Raw genomic sequence first — 19,042 nt, 5'->3', positions numbered from 1 at the left:
CTTTTGTGCCCCTGCCACCGAAGCGTCGAAAACGTTGAGAGGCACCTTCCATGAAGGTACAATAGATCTAGACGTGCGTACTTAAGTGGATCCTCAACTCCTCAAGATGCCCGCAAGTTCCTGCATCTCTGGTCACCCTAATCCAAATTTGGGGTGCCATAACGTAAAGCTATTCCAAACTGTTTCTATACCGTTTCTGTAATCAGCCTTCCGCGATTAGTAAAGAATGTTTCGTGCCACCCTCACTTTGCCTGTCTGTCACGCGAAGTCACGAAAATGGCAGACACCCCTTATCTGATATCACGTGTACCCAGTGATTACGCTTGAGTAGACCAAACAAAAAATAATTGTTTCTGATTCGCCACTTTTTCTGCCATCGGCCCCCGCTATTAATCAAAAGATGTCGGGCTGCGCCCACTTTGCCTTTCTATCACGCGACGGTAAAAAACCATGGTAGCTCACGACGTCAAAGTGACGTTTACGCAGAGAAGATGCACTAATATGACGTGCAAAATTGATTTTCTTTTCGGGATGGCAGGGAACTATATCCCTTCCAAAAAGAATAGAAATCCGCCCACTGATTGCGCTGGTACTATTCACTCAGAGCATCCGATGAGAATGAATTTATTTGCGTGTAATAAAAATTTTACGCAGCAGTGTAATCTTTTCTAGGCATTTGGCACGTATACGACATTGGTCTACCAACTTTCTAAGCTGACGATCCCATTTACGGTCGTTTTTAACCTTCCATTGCACTCCGCCGCGATTTTCGACCATCCACCGCAAGCGAAACAACCGGAAGTGAGCCAGTCGCAGAAGCCGGCGCCACCCTACTCATCCGTTTGTCTACTTGCACTGCGCTAGCTCTTCCAGAATGATACCCTCTCTACGTACGAGTGCTCCTAGCCTCGTGTCAACGAATTAGTTGAGAAAAACCTATCAAGGCAGTCAATGCTTTCAAACATAAGTGACCCCCATGATCGAGGAGAGCGTTTCATTGGGCCGTTTAAAAAATGCTGTGGCTCCCCTCCTGATGATTGTGTCGACGGATACGTAAATTTGACGCCCGGAGGTTGCAAGAAAAGCAGTTTGGAATAGTCTTATATTACATGGCTTTTGGTGTGAACAGTTTTTATTGTTGTCGTTCTTGCTCCGTAACCTAAACTTAGCCCTTGGTCACTTCCATTTGAAAGAAGTTCCGAGAGAGAATGCTTGCAAACAAAAGAGATGGTTTGGTGCTATTCATTAAACATGTGTGTTCGCTCATAAAATGCAGGGAAGACATTTTACGTAGAAGTAGACACTGCACATTTCACGTGGGAGTAGGCACTGCACCTATGTGGCTGGTGTGTCCATAGTAGCAACAGACTTGAATAAAGACATATGCTGCAAGTGGTAGTTGTAGTGGTGACATTAAGCACGTGACGACTACCATTGCAACGAACTCCAGCGTCATTGAACGACGCCATACACGCGGAACAGATACAACAGTAGCACCACTAGTGATGAACATAAAGAAACCAAAACAGTAACTAAACTTATAGCTGAGATAAAACTATATAGCAGGATAGATCACCAAACGGAGCTTTAGCAGCTTACCTAACGCTGGAAATAGCTCGCAAAATACTCTGACCAAAAAAAAAACTGAATATTCATGTAGACTGTGGACAAAACCGGGACGTGGCTGTTGAAGTGAGGTATCATAAAGGGGAAATTAATTATTTCCTGGATGGCAAGTTAATAATGGCGAGAGCGTAGGGCAGTCCTGTGTAGTCAGAAATGAGCTCTGAATCAAACCTTCAGCAACCTGTAACCAAGCGCCAGAAGATAATACAAACAGTTGATGTGCTTCTGACTTGCTTCTGACGTATTGTTCAGGATAAAACTTCTTGTGTACATCGGCCTCTAATTTTAAAGTGCAGCGTTGCAGTCCAGTTATGACGCATCGTGCTACAGTTGCAGCATGAGACAGTGGGCCACCCACATTTTAATGACCTTTTCCACATCGCCCACAAATTGATAACTTCATCCACGTTGCGGCGGCTGCGTCCATCATCCTTCGAGTCGTCGCTGAATGTCATGATGAATCGGATAATCCGGGACCGCACGCTTAGTCTTCGGCATTTTTTCATCACGTCGCCGACTTCTTCCTTGACGATGATGTCACCTCTCGGCTCTTCTCACACGTCTAAACACCAGCTTGCTTTTTGTCCATGTTCTTGGACACGATCAGCACAGCTGCGATGAGGCTTAAGGCTTGAGCAACGTGTTCAGCTAGTTGCTCACGTTCTTTCCCACTTGACTCGGCTGTTGTTCGACACGATCTCCTAATGTTACCGCACATTATACATTGTAGATCGCGCAGAGAATAGCATGCGGCGATGCATTCGTGACCATTTTAGCCAGAGTTACACTTGAGAAGACGAGAAGTTACGAACGCGAGCCTGCCGTGGTGTAGCGATAATGCAAGCTCAAGATATTATGCCCGACAACTATTGAGCCTCACAGATAGCTCTTTGCTAGCTGATGAATCACGTCGTAACTGCAGTGCGTAGCAACAATGACAAAATTAGAAAACGCACTGATATATGCAGCACGCCTCGCTACTAGATAGACTCAATCTCCGAAAAAAAATCAGCTTCGTGTGGCACCGTGAAGAGCACAAGCAGCGATTGCTGGCTCGTCTGGCAGCCTACGTTCAGATAAGTTGCCTTGAAAGCCTGCAGCGGATGGCGTAATATTTCGCAATGTTAACAATCTTGACAAGAGCAATATGGCGGCCGTGTTGGCATGTACCATTTGCTGTAGTTCTAAAACTGGGCCCGTATTCACAAAAGGTACTTACACTAAAAGCGTCCGTACCAGCCAATAAGGATGTAGGACATATCATTAGCGAAGGCGATCAGCTAATGAAAAACAGCACTTACGAATGAAAAGCTTTGTGAATTCGGCCTCTGATTCTGAAGGCGTTCTTGAAGTAGTGTCACAAATAGAAACAACAGACAACTAACAAGCAAACCAATGGAAAAACAAATGAACAAGCGGAAGAACGAACACTAAATCAGGTAACTTCAACCAACCAAACAGAAAAAACAATAACTAATAGATAAACAAAAATAAGCAGACAAATACCTAAGGAACAGGCAAATGAATCAAGATGCGAATACAGTTGTCTTGTTTCTGCTTTGATTCTGATTTTTGTGGTTATTACATTGCAAAACAACATGCACGTCAAGATGGCGGTAGAGTGGCAAATACTAAGGGCACTCCGAACCAAATGCACTATGTCACAGAAAGATTGTTAACACGCTCAGATATAAAAAAACTCCAACGTTTTTACCTACCTTCCGTTTCAGAACGTCACAAACGCTCTCGAAGCCACCGGTAGCTTGGTCCGAGCGCTAGTGCAAAATATGCGAGTCAGCGGAAACGTAGGGGCCTTTTATGACCTCGCATGGCTTCCTTTCCTTCATTTTCGTCTTCGTTCTCGTTCTCCTAGTCGTTTACATTATTGCCACGATTCTATAACATGTCATGCGCCTCGTTCAGGTTCCCCGTAGTTTTCCTTTTCTGTCCCAGACGTACCCCGGGATGGCAGGGCCGGGCTTGGCGCTGAAGGTCCCTTCACCGTTCACTCGTTCACAGGCCCGGTCGAGAGTGAACGGGCCTGTCGCATCCTTCGGTCGCTTACGAAACGGACGCTCATGTCAGGTGCAGAGAGCTCTCGTTTCATTCCAGCGCCTTTCTATCCGCCGGGTCCCTGCCGCGCTCTTGTACCAGTATCTTGCTCGAACATTCGACGGTGCTAGGCAAACTAACCTCCCGTCGTGGCCACAGAACCACATCTTACGTCACAGACCGCATGAGGTCTGCGCTGCCAACTCGACGCTCCGCGGAAAGCGGGGCCGCACGGTGCGACACCTCCGAGGCGGTCAGCGTTTAAGGTGATGTACGGGACATCTTGAACTCGGCACGACTGGAACTCCCACATAAGATGATGTAAGGAGGACATGGCTCAGAGATGGCGAACATGTTGCGAGGGAATGAAAAGAGCGGGTATCTTGGAGTCTCATCAGGCGGAAAGGGACCCTGATCGTGAGAGGCAAATATACAGAAGAATAAAAATGGGTTGGAGTGCATGTGGCAGGCACTACCAAGTCCTGAATGGGAGTCTACGACCACCGTGAAAGAGAAAAGTGTATAATTGTCGCATTCTACCGGTGCTGACATTGGGGGCAGAAACTTAGAGGTTAACAAAGAACTCGAGAACACGCTAAGGACCACGCAAAGAGCGATAGAACAAGAAATGTTAGGCGTAACAGTCAAGGGGTCCTGAACCACGCCTCGGGCTTTGTGAAAAAAGAAAAAAACATTGTCCTAGAACACCATACGCTGCTGTGATTATCTCAACCAAGTTATGCTGTCGTACGCGGCGCGTGGAGCTCGCAAGCGGAGTGCGAAGTCACCTTTCTCTCAAACGCTCTTCTTTTCAGCAGAAGCCTGCTCCTCAAGCTTTTCTGGACGCTTTATTTCATAACAAATCGGATTCCCATGCGTGATTGCTAGTGGCCAATAGTTGACGTCAATCAAGAAGGGTGTGTGGATCGGTGCACTTATTTCTACAGTTACTGTGTACATTTGTTGACCAAGTTCAATAAACAGGCTGAAGTAAGCGAAAACATGCTTTCGAATTTCGATAATAATTACGTACTTCCATACGAAGCCTACTATCGTCTTCTGACGCTCGACTGCGGTCGCCCGCGTAGAAATTGAACTTTGGCCACCCTGCTTATCGGTGTCATACCCTGTGGGTATTGTTAATTGTGACTAGTTTTATACGCTCAACTAGCCTCGAACCCCACGTAACCACACACGCAGGCTTGCCACACGCAGGCTTGCCAACGCTCACTCACTCCTGGCCGCTCTTGCTCAGACGCCTTAGCAGATTAATTGAAAGTGCTTCAAAAATGCGCAAGTTGGATGTGGCTACTATCCGTCGGTCAAGCTGGAGAAGGACAAAGCCCCACCCTGACCTGCACCACAACCATGCACCACGTAGCATGGTCAGGGTGTAGCATATGAGCGTGAGCACGCACTATAGCCCGATCGTGCAGAAAGCAAACGTTGTGCATACGCACTACAGTAACATGTTGGTGCGGTCCGCTACGTAGCGTAGACACCGCGGCCGCTACGGGGTGCCGCGGAGAGTCCATAGCTAAGCGCTGTTGTGAAGTCGGAGGTCCGTGCGACCAACGAAGTTTCCACGGATGGTGCCATGCCAGGTGCCGGGAGAAAGTGTTCCGAGCGACGTTTAGAATGAAAAAAAAATGATTATGTTAAAAAATGGATGCTTGAGTTTTGCAGTACGGTTCCAACTATCGAAGCACACTATGGTAGCGTCTTTGTATGTTTGAGAGTCACACTGTTTCCGACCGTCCTCCTCTATCTTCCACATGCCATCTGGATCTGCTTTTTATGCCTTGCGTCGTCATTGTTCAGTCGCTTCCTCCAATCCTGAATGAAGAGACCGATGACCTCAGGTCCCGCCAATCCAAAGGTTTCTCGTCCTTTATCTCCGACGGGAGTTTTGTCGATACACACGCACATCACTGGGCGCAAACAGGGAAACTGAGATCGTACGCTGACTCCGTCTCCGGCGTGGTTATGCCAATTTGTGTGGCTGACAGGTGTGAAGAATCGTAGCCTTGCACGGGCCTCATCTCCAGTGTGGACGTTCAACATCCCTTTTGACAAGGCCGTCAGCTTATTTGTCATAACTGCTTCATCCGTGACAGGAGTTTTGTAGTGGAGTGAACAGCCGACCATAGCGGACTTGATGGGCTCTTCGTGACGGTCAAGAGAGACAACGTTGCTATCTTCAAGCGAGCCACCTTGAAGTGAACGATGAGGCGTGACAACTGCATGTCGCCGGGGTGGCATCCCCCGCTCTGAAGGCCCACCCGGCACCACAAGCGAGCCGCCTTGAAGTGAACGGTGAAGCGTGACAACCGCATACCACACGGGAGGCATCCCCTGCTCTGAAGGACCGCCCGCCACCACAAGCGAGCCACCTTGAAGTGAACGGTGAGGAGTGATAACGGCATGTCGCCGGGGTGGCATCCCCCGCTCTGAAGGACCACCCCGCACCCCAAGCGAGCCGCCTTGAAGTGAACGGTGAGGCATGACAACTGCATGTCACCGGGGTGGCATCCCCCGCTCTGAAGGGTTGCTTGGCACAGCCGCGCACTGCGCCTCGCCGAAGACAACTGTCTTTGACTAATGTATGGCGCGTCGTAGGTGCCAAAATTTGAAGTAGTGGCATCTACGTTAACACTCAGAATCATATTTCAACTGCGCGCCACGGTGACATTTAGAAAAGGTAGTGTTGTGGGCATGCACCGCTTCCCTGTAGCTTTCGCAGTGCAAAACATTGGAGAATAAGCGGAAGCACTGCGAAGGCCGTATTTGATTGCCAAAACTTCGCTTTTGCTGAATGCACTGAAGTACTTCTTGCGGCAATTTCTGACATAGCCTATTTTAACTTGAATTGCATTCTGCTCTCCGATAAAAAATGGTTCAGAGTGCCTTTAAGAGCCAAGGAGAGAGCGGTGCGATTCAGAGGGAAATCAGGGATAGCGGATATTATAGTCGACATTCGAGGAAAGGAATGGACCTGAGTAGGGCATGTAATGCGTAGGGCAGGTAACTGGGGGGCCATTAGACTTACAGCATGGGTGTGAAGAGAAGGGAAACGCAATCGAGAATGGTAGAAAATTAGGTGGGGCGATGAAATCAGCAAGGAGGTCATGTAAACTTTTGAAGTGGCTGTCTCAGCCGCCACTTACGGGAGCGAGCGAAGCACGCGGTGGTCGTATTGCTAGAGGCAAAAGAACGCGGCTCCATCATGGCCGCCACGGTAAACGCATGGCGCTCCGTGCGATTGCGGTTCCGCGATGAAAAATAAAAATGAATCCCTTTAAGAAGTATGCCAGACCTCAGCTGTGTGTCGCCGTTGTCGGAAAAAAAAGTATGCTTGCGTCCATTTATTGCCTCAGGCTTTCGGAAAAGATATTTATTATTTATTCATTTGTAAAATACCTTACAAGGCCCCTACTTGGGGATTGAGTAAGGGGGGCATACAATCAAGTACATACAATTAACAAAAATAAAAGCAGCAGCCTAAAGGTCATGAAACATATTAGCTACCTAAAGCTGCATATGATTACAATAAAAAGGAACAATATAAGTTAGTAACAACGTATAACACTGCAAGAAAAAGGCAAAAAAATAATACAGAGCAGTGAGTGTGATATTAATGGTTAACATGGGTTAAGCAAGTTCAGTAAGCGCTTGAATTTGTCACGGTCAGTTTCGAAAACTATGTTGTCGGGGAGGTTGTTCCAGAGCCGATTGGCACGTGGAATTGCAGACGAGTTAAATGCTTCTGTTTTACCATAGATGCGCGTGAAGCTATGATGATTGTATAATCTGTGCGACGTGTGCGATGACGTTTCTAGGTGTAAGGAATGTTTGTTAGTGTGGTGGGCGTATTTATGAAATAATGAAAAAAGGGCTATGTCGCGACAATTACTTAGTAGCTGAAGTGAAAGGTGAATCTTTATTTGAGTTATGCTAGAACGGTAGTCATAATTTCGGGAAATGAAACGTGCGGCTCTATTTTGGATTGATTCCAGCATGGTAATTAGGTAATTTTGATGGGGAGACCAGATTGGAGTGGGATGTTTCGCCAATCGCATTTCCTCGCTTGGTTAAATTATGAACGGTCGCGCCATACAAACTAAGGTTGTGTGACGTCAGTGCTTAATGAACATTCACCGCTGTGTACACAATAATTGACGCGAGAGATTATCAGGCACTTCGCATAAAGACTCAATACAACGCGCCCAACATTTCATCTTTCGTGAGCGCTGTCACGTTTCTGGACATGTAGAAAGCTGCACTGAATATTTTATATCTGCCGCAGGTAGATCAAAAAAGGCGATCACGCAAGTGGAGGCGTTGCCTAAAGCGCATTATTAAGGCGAAAGCCTTAGGTGGGTAATGCCCTCAATTGCTTTAAAAGAACGCGTCGTCCGGCCCAATGGCACGAAAAGCATCAGCAGCAGCAATGACTTATGCCCCCCTAAACACGCAAAAAATACTATGGCTCCCCTCTCTCGCAATGCACTGGCTACGAACACTCATCAAAGTGAAGCGTAGAGTGCATACATTCATTGGAATCAAGCATACGACATACAGAAACGTGGCGTCTAGTCGAGGGGTACAAAAAGAAAGAAATATCAGCGTGAACTTTTAAATGGCTCATACCGTGTTAAGCAAGCAAAAAAAAAAATTCAATGGCTCATATCCCCGTAAGGCTGAGGCTACAAGCGCTCAGCAAAGGGAAATGACCAGCGCATACATTCTTTGGAATCACGCATTCAACTTACAGAACAGCTTACGTTTCAATAAAGAACAAGCTCCACAAAACAAGCATCCGAACCACATAACTGATGATTAATCCACTCCTGCGCATCCATGCAATGCGAAGCACGTCGCTCTCCACGCATACGTTTCCCGGTAAAGATTGCTGTTGCACAAGCTGCCTCGGCGATGGCAGCTTGCGACGTGGAGGCGATGTCCCTACCCTTTCGTATAGAGAATAACCAGCCTATCAACTCATTTCACTGTTTTTTTCAGCACCGCTATAGGCAGTGTGCTGTCAAAATTACCTTTGATCCCATTACTATTATTACTCTAAAATTCTATTACTACTATTATTCTAAAGCCATAAAGCATCGCATACTCCCATCAGCATTTGTAGTCGTGCTTTTCAACAGCTTCGCTGGACATCCACTTTCGCAGGGCTGAAATGGCGAGTCAATTTTTTACACTGCAGCCAGACCGCAAGATGGACACTAGGAGCCCTATAACGTAAAACTATTCCAATATGCTTTTATTCCAATCTCCTGACGTCAAATTTGCATAACCACCGACGCAAGCATCGGGCGGTGACCCGCAGGGTTATCTAAACAGACGAATGAAACGCTCTCCTCGTTTATAGTAAGTCACTTTTGTTTGCTTTAAAAACGAGTAAGATTGCCACGCTGAGTGGCTTGTCTTATTCAATTGGTTGACAAGAGGCGAGAAGAGAGATTCAATGGGGCCGAGCCAGTGCACTCAAAATCGATAAACGCATGAAGAGGGTGGTGCCGGCGTCTGCAATTGGCCTGCTTTCCATTAGCTTGAGGTGGCTGGTCGAAATTCGCGGTGGCATGCAACGAAAGGTTAAGAATGTCGCTAAAACGAATTCAGGATACAAACACGTCTATACAGACGGCTCCAGTATACAGCAATCGTTTCAACTTCATCATTAATTAAACCGCACCTCAACAAACAAGAATCATTTAAGTTATCTCGTGCGACTTCGTCCACAACGGCTGAACTGTTCGCAATCCTACGTGCGATAAAATTTATATTGTCAGTAAGAGATGCACAAAAATGGGCAATTTTTAGCGATTCACAGGCGGCTCTAACATCACTCTGCAGCACAAAAGGGAAAACATTCAATAACAGTATAACATACGAAACACTTAAACATCTCACAAAGGCAAGCGAAGCGAAACATGCAATAGCATTCCAGCGGACACAAGGGCATTGCAACATTACAGGCAACACAGCAGCTGATGAAGCAGCACTAAAAGCACACCTCAAAGATGTGGTTCCATTCCCAATATCAAAGAATGAATTACGCTGGAATATAAGGACAACGTCTTTCAAAATGTCTAGAAACCCTTGGTTTGACCCGAATTCAAAGAGCTCGGACTTATATCACATTGATCCGTTTATTGAATTCAAGTTTTCATTGTCATTAGACAGAAATATAAAAACCGTTATTCATCGGTTAAGGCTAGGCACTGCCTACACAAAGCATTTCTTACACAAATTTAGCCCTGGGGAAACCACCGAATGTAATTGTGGATTTGTAGACGAAGATATACATCACCTCCTTCTAGATTTACCACATCACGACACACCAAGATGCCGACTTAAATCAACGCTAATTAAATTAGACCGCGGACCTTTCAGTTTAAGGAAACTTTTGGGTCCTTGGCCAACAACGTCCTTGCAGAAGATCGCTTTAAAAGCACTAAATACTTTTCTTGAAGACAGCGGCATTGTTGGACGTTAGTAACGCTTTTATTGTTCCCTTTATTTCGATGGCACTGTATATATGCATTTGTTTGTGAATTATGTTGACTGTTCTGTTGTGACTGTATGTTATAATGGATTTTCGCGATGTATGTACCACCCCCTGACTAGACACTGTGTTATTAGGCGACATTATCGTTTGTACTTTTGAGACTTTTATTTACATAACTGTGGACACATTTACCTTGTATATTGTATGTACGATGTGTTTCTTAGGTCATAGTCTTCCTGTGAAAACGTTACGTGATAAGTCCTGGTGCTTGTGTGAAAAGATTATTTTAGATGTAATCTTGAGCCCTGTTCATTATGCAAAAAAGAAGTGAGGCGTGCAGACAGGACACAAGAACCCTGTATGTTGTATGATGGAACCACTCAAGAGATAAGGAGTAGCCGGCGCCTTAAATTGTGCGCCAACATCTCCTTATATCAGATCAATAAAAAAAATCCTCAGCAAAAAAGAGTTGGCAGAGTGAGGTCATAAACGTGCCGAAAGCACTCGATAACGTTACTCGGCCACGCAAAAAGTACCATTGTGCGCACATAAACCAATGCTCTCCGGCAGATGCTAGTAGCCAGTGCCTGAGCGATCGGCGGCAGCCATCGTTTATTTCTTTCGGAGCGGGGCAGCCTGCGGCAATTTAAAAAAGAAACATTCAGTTTTGTTCGGCATATAAATTCATCTTTGACGCGTACACGTTATTTGACGCGGTTAGTTTTCGCGGTTTTGTGATGTCGCGTGACAGGCAGGTGAAGTGGGTGCAGCCTGAAAACTTTTGACCAATAGCCGAGAGGTGATGGCGAAAAGGCGTCGAATCAGAAATAACTATTTTTGTTTTGTTCGGTCCAATCATGCATATTCAGTGTGTACGCGTCATATCACATGGGGAGCTATCGGGGTTTTCGTGACGTCGCGTGACAGACAGGCGAAGTGAGGGCAGTCCATAAAAGCTTTTGACCAATCGCGGAGGTCTGATTCCATAATTGGAATAGAAAAGTTTGGAATAGCTTTATGTTATACCACCCTAGCTCGCGCCAAGAGCCCAGCCACTTCATTGTCTTTGTCGTGGAGGCTCCTTTATTCAGCACCTGTCGATTGTATCATAATAATATCATACGTAAGTCGCAGACGTCTTAGCGCAGTGTTCACATCATAAAACGCCTCAAGTTGTGCCAGCTGGCTTTAATAAGTTTCTGTTGCATAAGAAAATGCATTGTCGGCTGACGTGCCGTACGGCAGCCTTTACATAAATGACCAGATCTGTCCCAGCGAGCGCGCCGCATGCATAACGGCTCACTATATTTTGTCCCAACGGGCCCGTTTCCGAAGACGGAAGCGAGTGAGCGTAGCAAAAGTAAGAAGCACAGAAAACTAAAAGACAGGCTCATATATAAGCGCAGTAATATACGTACACAAAGAACTTGAAGGGTGAACAATGGCTCGCCCACGATGACAAGTGCTCCCGAATTACGTACGCGCACGTGCCAAGCACTTTCCCATTTCTGCAGGATGCCCCTGACACGTGATGATATCCGTGGCAAGTAAATAACTCGGGAAGTAATGCTGCAATGCGAAGCAACAGGGAAAACAAAAGGGGTTGTGCTGTCGGCATTCCAAGATAGTCTTTTGTGAAAGTGGCCTGTCGTCAAGGCATGCCAACACGGCCGCTAGCGATAGCCAGTGCGCGCTGTATCGAGGTCCGTGGAAAAGTATACGTGTTATATATTCTCCTCGCCGCTGCAGTGACTGCAAGCCGCCCTCTCGTCCATACCTACTCGGAAGGCAAAATACCGTGTGAAAGCGACACCAAGCCACAGTCAGCAAAGTACTGTCTATAACTCACACCCTAACACCTGTAGGGGTGTGCTACAAATCGATTTGCACTCTTAAGGACTGCCTAAAGGGTGGAAATCGGATTAGAGTGTAGTTGCAGCATATTAACTCTGTTTGTGCGTGTGTGAATATGGGTGCATTCTATTGCTTGTCACAAACGGGTATTTACTGTTTAGCCCGGTATGTCGTCATTTTGCGCACATTTATATTCTGACTTTACAGTAACAGCGCACAAGGCAGACATTAAGAAATCAACTGGACACTCGATTGGTGCCTATGTTTAAGCGTATTTTGATGCAGATGTTTTGCTCTAAGTTTTCCCGGAAGCATTTGTGTGATATGTGATAGTCGAGCATGTGTTTAATGACAGTAAGATGTGCAATTCCATGATAGAGTAAGATACTTCCTCCTAAACCCAAGTCCTTCCTTTCTGGCTCCTCTAAACTAATTCACGTCCAGATTATCAAAGGTTCGCTTTGCTTTTCTGGCTGGCCATTTTTTTTTAGAGCAAGATGCATGGCCCGGTAGACAAGAACAAAATTAAAACAGTGCTGTCGAGGCGGGGAAAGACGTTACTTCAATACGCTGTTGGTCCCGCAGCTTTGCACGTGGCTTGCACGCATTATTCGTACAGCGCTGTGTCCATTGCAAATGGTGAGAAATCTAGTGTTACTGCTTGTATATTTGAATAAAAGCAGATCAATCGACCATGCCAATATGAAGTAATGCTGCAGACACGTGTTTCTTTCAAAATACAAAAAGCCTGACACGGGAGTCATAGCTCGTGACGACCTGTTGCTGCCCTCGAATGCTGTACCGAGTCAGAGTCAGGTGTATCCAGATAAGAAGCACTCTCGTCTCTTCGCGATCGAGGGTCCTATTGTCGTGAAAGTGACGGTCCGAGAATAAGACCTTTGATTTATTCTTTGCATGTTGCTCGTTATTTTTTTTACATCTGATTTACTCTGAAGTGTCGTGGCTTGGAAAAAGGCTAAATTCGAAGAACTTAAGTGAATTAAAAACATGCTCCTCTAAAATGCCCCACCGAACATAATTCTGCTGCCATAGGAACACCTCTGTTAGGCGATTTAGGTCAGCGTCCTACATTTTTACATTCAGTCTCCTGGCGTGTGTTCCACTTCTTTCTTCGGCTGATATTGAACGCCGAGATGAGGAAATTGCGTGCGATGCGCTGTGCCCGACAGGTGCGTGTCTTTGGAAAGCTGCACAATGCCCAAGAAAGGTTTCACCTTGCTTGAATGCCGGAAAGAACTGCGCGTATTTTGAGCACCAGTAATAATATTTCCGCCTATTCATATCATGTAGTTGTATCACAGTGTTGGTATTTTCCAGTTGTCCTTTTCCCATCGCGTTCATCTGTGGTATTTTCTTCTGAACTGGAAATTGACACGTGTCTGCGAGGGCCGGTATTCCTGAACGATTGCCGTTCGGGAAGACTTTCACTTTCGTAATATTTCACATGACTAGCACCCCACGCACCAGTGAAAGCTTCCTTGGTTCAGTGCCAAGCACGCTGTATTATCACAGTGCCAGAGACAGCGTATCCCATCGAGGCCGACACGCCCGGTGCTATCGACGCGAAATCTCGCGAAAGTGAATGTATCCAGATATTAAGGTCTCTCGGCTCCTCGAGATCAAGGATCCTATTATCGTGAAAGTGATGGTCCGGAAATGAGATCCCTATATTTATTATTTGCTTGTTGCTCGTTATTTTTCTTACATCTGATTTGCCCTTAAGGTTTCGTGGAGTGGAAAAAAGGTTGAATTCGAAGAAGCACTTCAAGAAGGGGTCGGCTCCTTCTCTGTAGGGTTCGCCGAGTAACGTTATGAAAATTTAGAATTTTCTGCATCGCCAAGTTTAGCCCAAACCATTTCGTGTCTCTGAACAAGAGAAAATACCTTAGGTGGAAATAAAAACTGGTTCACTGTTCCCCTTTCTGAACCCTTCTTTGTAAGCAACACTATGTTATTCCACCGTGGCGTAGGATTGCGAGTTGAACTATTTGTTTTTTCGCTTCCACCAGCCAGAATATGATTCGGATAGCCAAAGTTGATATCTGGAAGGCAGTAAAGGAGTCCCATTACTCACATTTCGTTTACCGTCTCAACATGTGTGGTCCTGTTTGGCGTTCTTTGACCATACCTGGCTCTTGTCCCATTAAACAACAAACAACATCATCATCATCCTCAGGGGGTGCGTGCTCGAATTTGGCAGATGCTTGTTTCTGTAAACAAACAGGATCCCGACATACCACTTATGATTTAGTAAAGGCTTCTTTTTAATTAGGAAACGTAAGGAAATATGCATCTGCCAGGAATGGCTATCACTGTTCTGGCGTGAATACGTGGTCAGTTAATTATTTGTAAATCCCTACCATAACGCGAGTCTCTTAATTTATGTCATGTATGGGATATTTACGTTTGGTTTCATGGTGCAATGTTAATATTTGTTTATGCTTATCACATGCGTGTGTACATGGGGGCTCCCAACGAAGTTTCAGTTTAGCGACGGGGCTCCCGTCATGCCTTACTTACCCAGTCCATTGTTTTGCAGCCAGTTATTATACCTGCCCCAAAAGCAATGAAATGAGCCTTTTTCTTCATGAATGGTGCCTCCAATGCAGTACTCAAGAACAGTGCCAAGCGCGTTTGTCTTAAAAGAGCGCATTGCGCGAACCGACGCATTCCTTTCCTGCTCAAGAAGATCGTAGAGGTATGATTGACTTTTGCAGTTGGTCTAGGTGTTCCTCTTAATCAAATGATTGAGAAGTAGGAAAATAGGCCAACAGAGATCCGGCTATCTTACAGACATAAAGCAACCCCTTAAAGAAATGTGGAGAAATTACAAAAGAGGCGTAAACAAAAGAGGACCGTGGAAAGAAATACGAATTGAATAAAACATGTTCTTAATCCAGGGTCACCCATACTTGACACGGTAGCCAGTGAGATAAACTACGCCCAAGGATGTTTGCCAAAAAGAAGTTGCGTTGTTAAATAATTAAATTTGTTATGTAAAAAAGTGATCGTCATGCACCTATACATTATATATGTACGTTATTTATTTAATACCATATTGAAAATTTCCTTACATGCCTCATATGAGGCATCGGGTACGAAGGGGCGTCGTAGTAAATATTAAATAGGGGCAGACGAAGAGATAAAATACATACACTACAAATAGACACTATAATAATGTTTGCACAACATATTATACAAACATAAAAGCACTGCACAAGAAACTTCAACGGTAGCGAAAATGTTAGACAATAAAGGGCAAGAAGATACAGTCCATTCAGCAAACAAAAAACAAAGCTCAGAAGTATCCACTCCAGCGTCAGCAAAACAAATAAATAAAAAAATACAAGAATAGTAAGCAAGAGAATAAACTCAGAAATACAATAAAAGCGCGTACTGAACGCATAAAACTGGAAAACAAAAATGACATCATGTCTCTTGTCGAAGTTACGCAGTAGAACATGAACTTATGAGCTGATGAAATTCATCAAGATTTGTTTCGGAGATGACGAATTCAGGAATAGCGTGCCATAACCGAATGGCACGAAGAAGCGCCGACCAATTGAATGCATGAGTGTTTCCGTAGATGCGCGTGAAGCTGAGGTGATTATGCAATGATCGTGATGTCAAAGTTTTGACTTCAAGCCGTGAAGAAGATTTTCTAGACGCATGAGCGTACTTGTGAAGTAATGATAACAGTGCAAAATCACGACCAATACTTAAGGGCGAAAGGGAAATATCAAATTTTACTTGTGAGACGCTTGAATTGTAGGTATATAGTTACATGAGATAAACTTAGCTACCATGTTTTGAACTAACTCTAATAAACTGATTAGGTTGTTATGATAAGGTGACCAAATTGATGAGGCAAATTTGAGCTGTGGGCGAATGAACATCTGATAAGCTAGCTTGCTGATGTTTCAGGGTTAATTACCTAGGTTTAGGCCTAAGTACCCCAGTGATTTCGAAGCACTGGCACATATGGCAGTAACGTGATGGGCGCAAGAAAGGTTGCGTGCGGGAATAATACATAAGTACTTATATGAAGTAGATTATAAAACCAGGCTATTATTTATCTGATAAGAGAAGTTAGAAATTTAGTGTTGACGAGTGAAAGACATCACTTTGCATTTAGATGAATTTTTAATCATTAACCAAGTGTTACACCTATCCAAAATAAGCTGTAGGTCGTTTTGAAGAAGGAGATGGTCATCGGAACTGGTTATGGGACGATAAATAATGCAGACATCTGCGAAAATTTGCACTCGGCATGATAAGGCATCGGGAAGATCACTAACGTATATAAAAAAGTAGTAGTGGCCCAAGATCGTTACCTCGTGGTAAACCGGAGGGGACGTAGAAAAGGGACGTGCTATACTTGTACGGGCATGTTAAATGTTCATACCTATATATGCGGTACGTCTTATTTATATGTTACATGCGCAAGAGTACATGGGCTACGTATACGAGGGAAGTACGTACGAGGTCGTGGTGCAAGGAACCCAGCGGCGATGTCGCGAGCGTCGTCCGCGGTGATCGCGCTGTGAAAACATTTGCACCCTTAAACGTGAGAAAGGGTGTAAATGTGTCTATAACTCCCACCCTTAGGGTGTGATTTATATAACTTATACCCTGAGGGTGTGAGGCATGGACACAGTTACACCTTTTTTCACTTTTAAGGGTGTAAATTATTTTACAGCGTGGTTGGCCAATTCGGCAAGAGAAAAGTCACGCCGCAGCTCACACGGTCAAGAGAACCCGGCGAGGTTCACAAAGGGATGCTTCGCTTTTTAAAAAACGCACTGGCTCAAACGAGCACTTGGCGATCGTACTGATGTGTTGTCCCGCCAGGTGGTTGCAGGTGGGCACTTCACAAGTCACTAGACAAGCCGACGTTCCCATTGAAAGGTTTACGGTGAAGTTTGCCCTACGGTTGGCGCACAAGGCCCACAAAATCGGGACGCCTGTTCGTAGGAGCTATACGAGTATATATGTGTAAACATGATCGCTTTAAGAAACAAAGGGTAGCTGGCGCCGTACTCATGCGCCAACATCTTTTTTCTATCATGTAACTGGACGAAATTATATAAGTAATCAAGCTCTTGATTACTTATCACTGGTATGCTGTTCGTGACAGAGATAGTAGCAATTAAGTGAGCGACCATTGTTGGATGGGAAGCCAGAAAGCTATGATGTCGCCAATTTGGCTCTTAGTCAACACCCCATTTTTCTTTTTTTTTGCCTCCATATCTTTTGCGCACTCAGGTCTTCTTGCGCGATGTATTAACGACAATCTATCAGCAGCTTGGGATACTTTGGGCGGTAGTTTCAAGTTCAAGATAGTAAAAAAAATGTTAATCGCGCCATACTGTGGCTCGCGACCATAATGACCGAATGAAGCTTTTAAAACTTATAAGAAAGCTAACCAGATGGTCCCGAGATCCTGATTTATACTATAAAGATGAGTCGGCTGACACAGCAGATACTTCGCAATATTATTTAAAACCTTGTTTTACTGAAAACAATATTTAAGATTAGATTACTCGCAGAAACTGCTACATAACATTTAATACTAACATTTCAAACCGGCCTTACTATCTGATTTTTTATTTTAATATGAAATGATAGCTTGATGACTTTCATCTGAAAGTCCATAGACCCAGGTTTAACTAGATTATTAAAGTTTGCAATATTTGTTTGTTCTTAAAATACCTTTTCCAGTTTGTGTAGCGATCCGGAATAGCAGACCTGAGCCAGTGGTGCCCGGATAGCTTAGTCGGTAGAGTGTTAGGATTTTAACCTAAGTGTCCCGGGTTCGAGTTCCTGTTCGGGCGCGTATGCTTTTTCTCTTTCCTAGTAAGTAAGTTAATTTGTGAAAAACTTATGGATGATATCGGTTACGTTAAACATGTACCGTTCGTCGAAACGCTGATGTTTAATTATATTTTACAAGTTTTAGGCAGTATAACGATGCACGGAGAGAACATTGCGTAGCCCGCGTAGCTCAGTCGGTATAGAGCGGGTAGGCTTGTAGCCAAACGGTCCAGGATTCAGGTCTCTCTTCGAGCGAATGCTCTGTTCCTCTTTCAAATGATTAAGGTAATTCGTGAGAACCTCTAAATGATCCCGATTAAGAAATACCGGTTATCATTATCATCAGCCTATTTTATGTCCACTGTAGGACGAAGGCCTCTCTCTACGATCCCCAATTACCCTTGTCCTGCGCCAACTGATTCCAACTTGCGCCCGCAAATTTCCCACTTTCATCGCCCCACCTAGCCTTCTGCCGTCCTCGACTGCGCTTCCCTTCCCTTGGCACCCATTCTGTAATCCTAATGGTTCACCGGTTATCTAAACTACGCATTACATCACTTGCCCAGCTCCATGTTTTTTCTTAATGTCAATTAGAATATCAGCTATACCAGTTTGCTCTATGATCGAAACCGCTATCTTTCTGTCTCTTAACGTTATGCCTAGCATGATCATGATGACGAAGCCTCAAGTAATGGCACAAACACACTATGGGAGATAGGCCATGAATCGGGTGGTAATATGATTGAAAAAATAAAATAAGTTATATAATAAATAAATAACAAAAAAAGAAAGGAAAATAAATGTATAACCCAAGATGAAAAATAAACTGAGAGTACATGAGATAAAGTAGTGATCAATACTATTGTCAGCTTTACATTGCTAGGAATACTAAAAATTCTTCGTTCCATCGCTCTTTGCGCGCTCATTAACTTCTTCTCAAGCTTCTTTGTCAGTCTCCAAGCTTCTGCCCCATTTATCAGCAAAAGTAAAATGCACTAATTGTACAACTTCCCTTTCAATGATGATGGTAAGTTCCAGTCAGGAGCTGACAATGTCTGCGGTACCAGTACCTCGCTCGCTATGTTTTCTACTTTTTTCGTCCTTTTATTTTTTACCGAAGGACTCTGTTTACGCTAACGTGATTATTCA

At 44.6% G+C, this 19,042-nt stretch overlaps 1 protein-coding gene and 1 non-coding gene across 4 annotated transcripts in view; one reads left to right on the top strand and one right to left on the bottom strand.

Annotated features, from left to right (window-relative positions):
- Positions 1 to 19,042, bottom strand: part of LOC135914042 (pro-neuropeptide Y-like) — a 243,752-nt gene that overhangs the window by 28,565 nt on the left and 196,145 nt on the right. The gene's annotated exons all lie outside the window — the stretch shown is intronic.
- TRNAK-UUU (transfer RNA lysine (anticodon UUU)) lies at positions 17,841 to 17,913 on the top strand. The gene has a single exon. It is a non-coding gene; the product is annotated as a tRNA-Lys (tRNA).

Source organism: Dermacentor albipictus, chromosome 4, assembly GCF_038994185.2.
Source record: "Dermacentor albipictus isolate Rhodes 1998 colony chromosome 4, USDA_Dalb.pri_finalv2, whole genome shotgun sequence".
In the NCBI taxonomy this organism is placed as follows: Eukaryota; Metazoa; Arthropoda; class Arachnida; order Ixodida; family Ixodidae; genus Dermacentor; species Dermacentor albipictus.
This window is presented reverse-complemented; position numbering and strand designations above follow the sequence as displayed.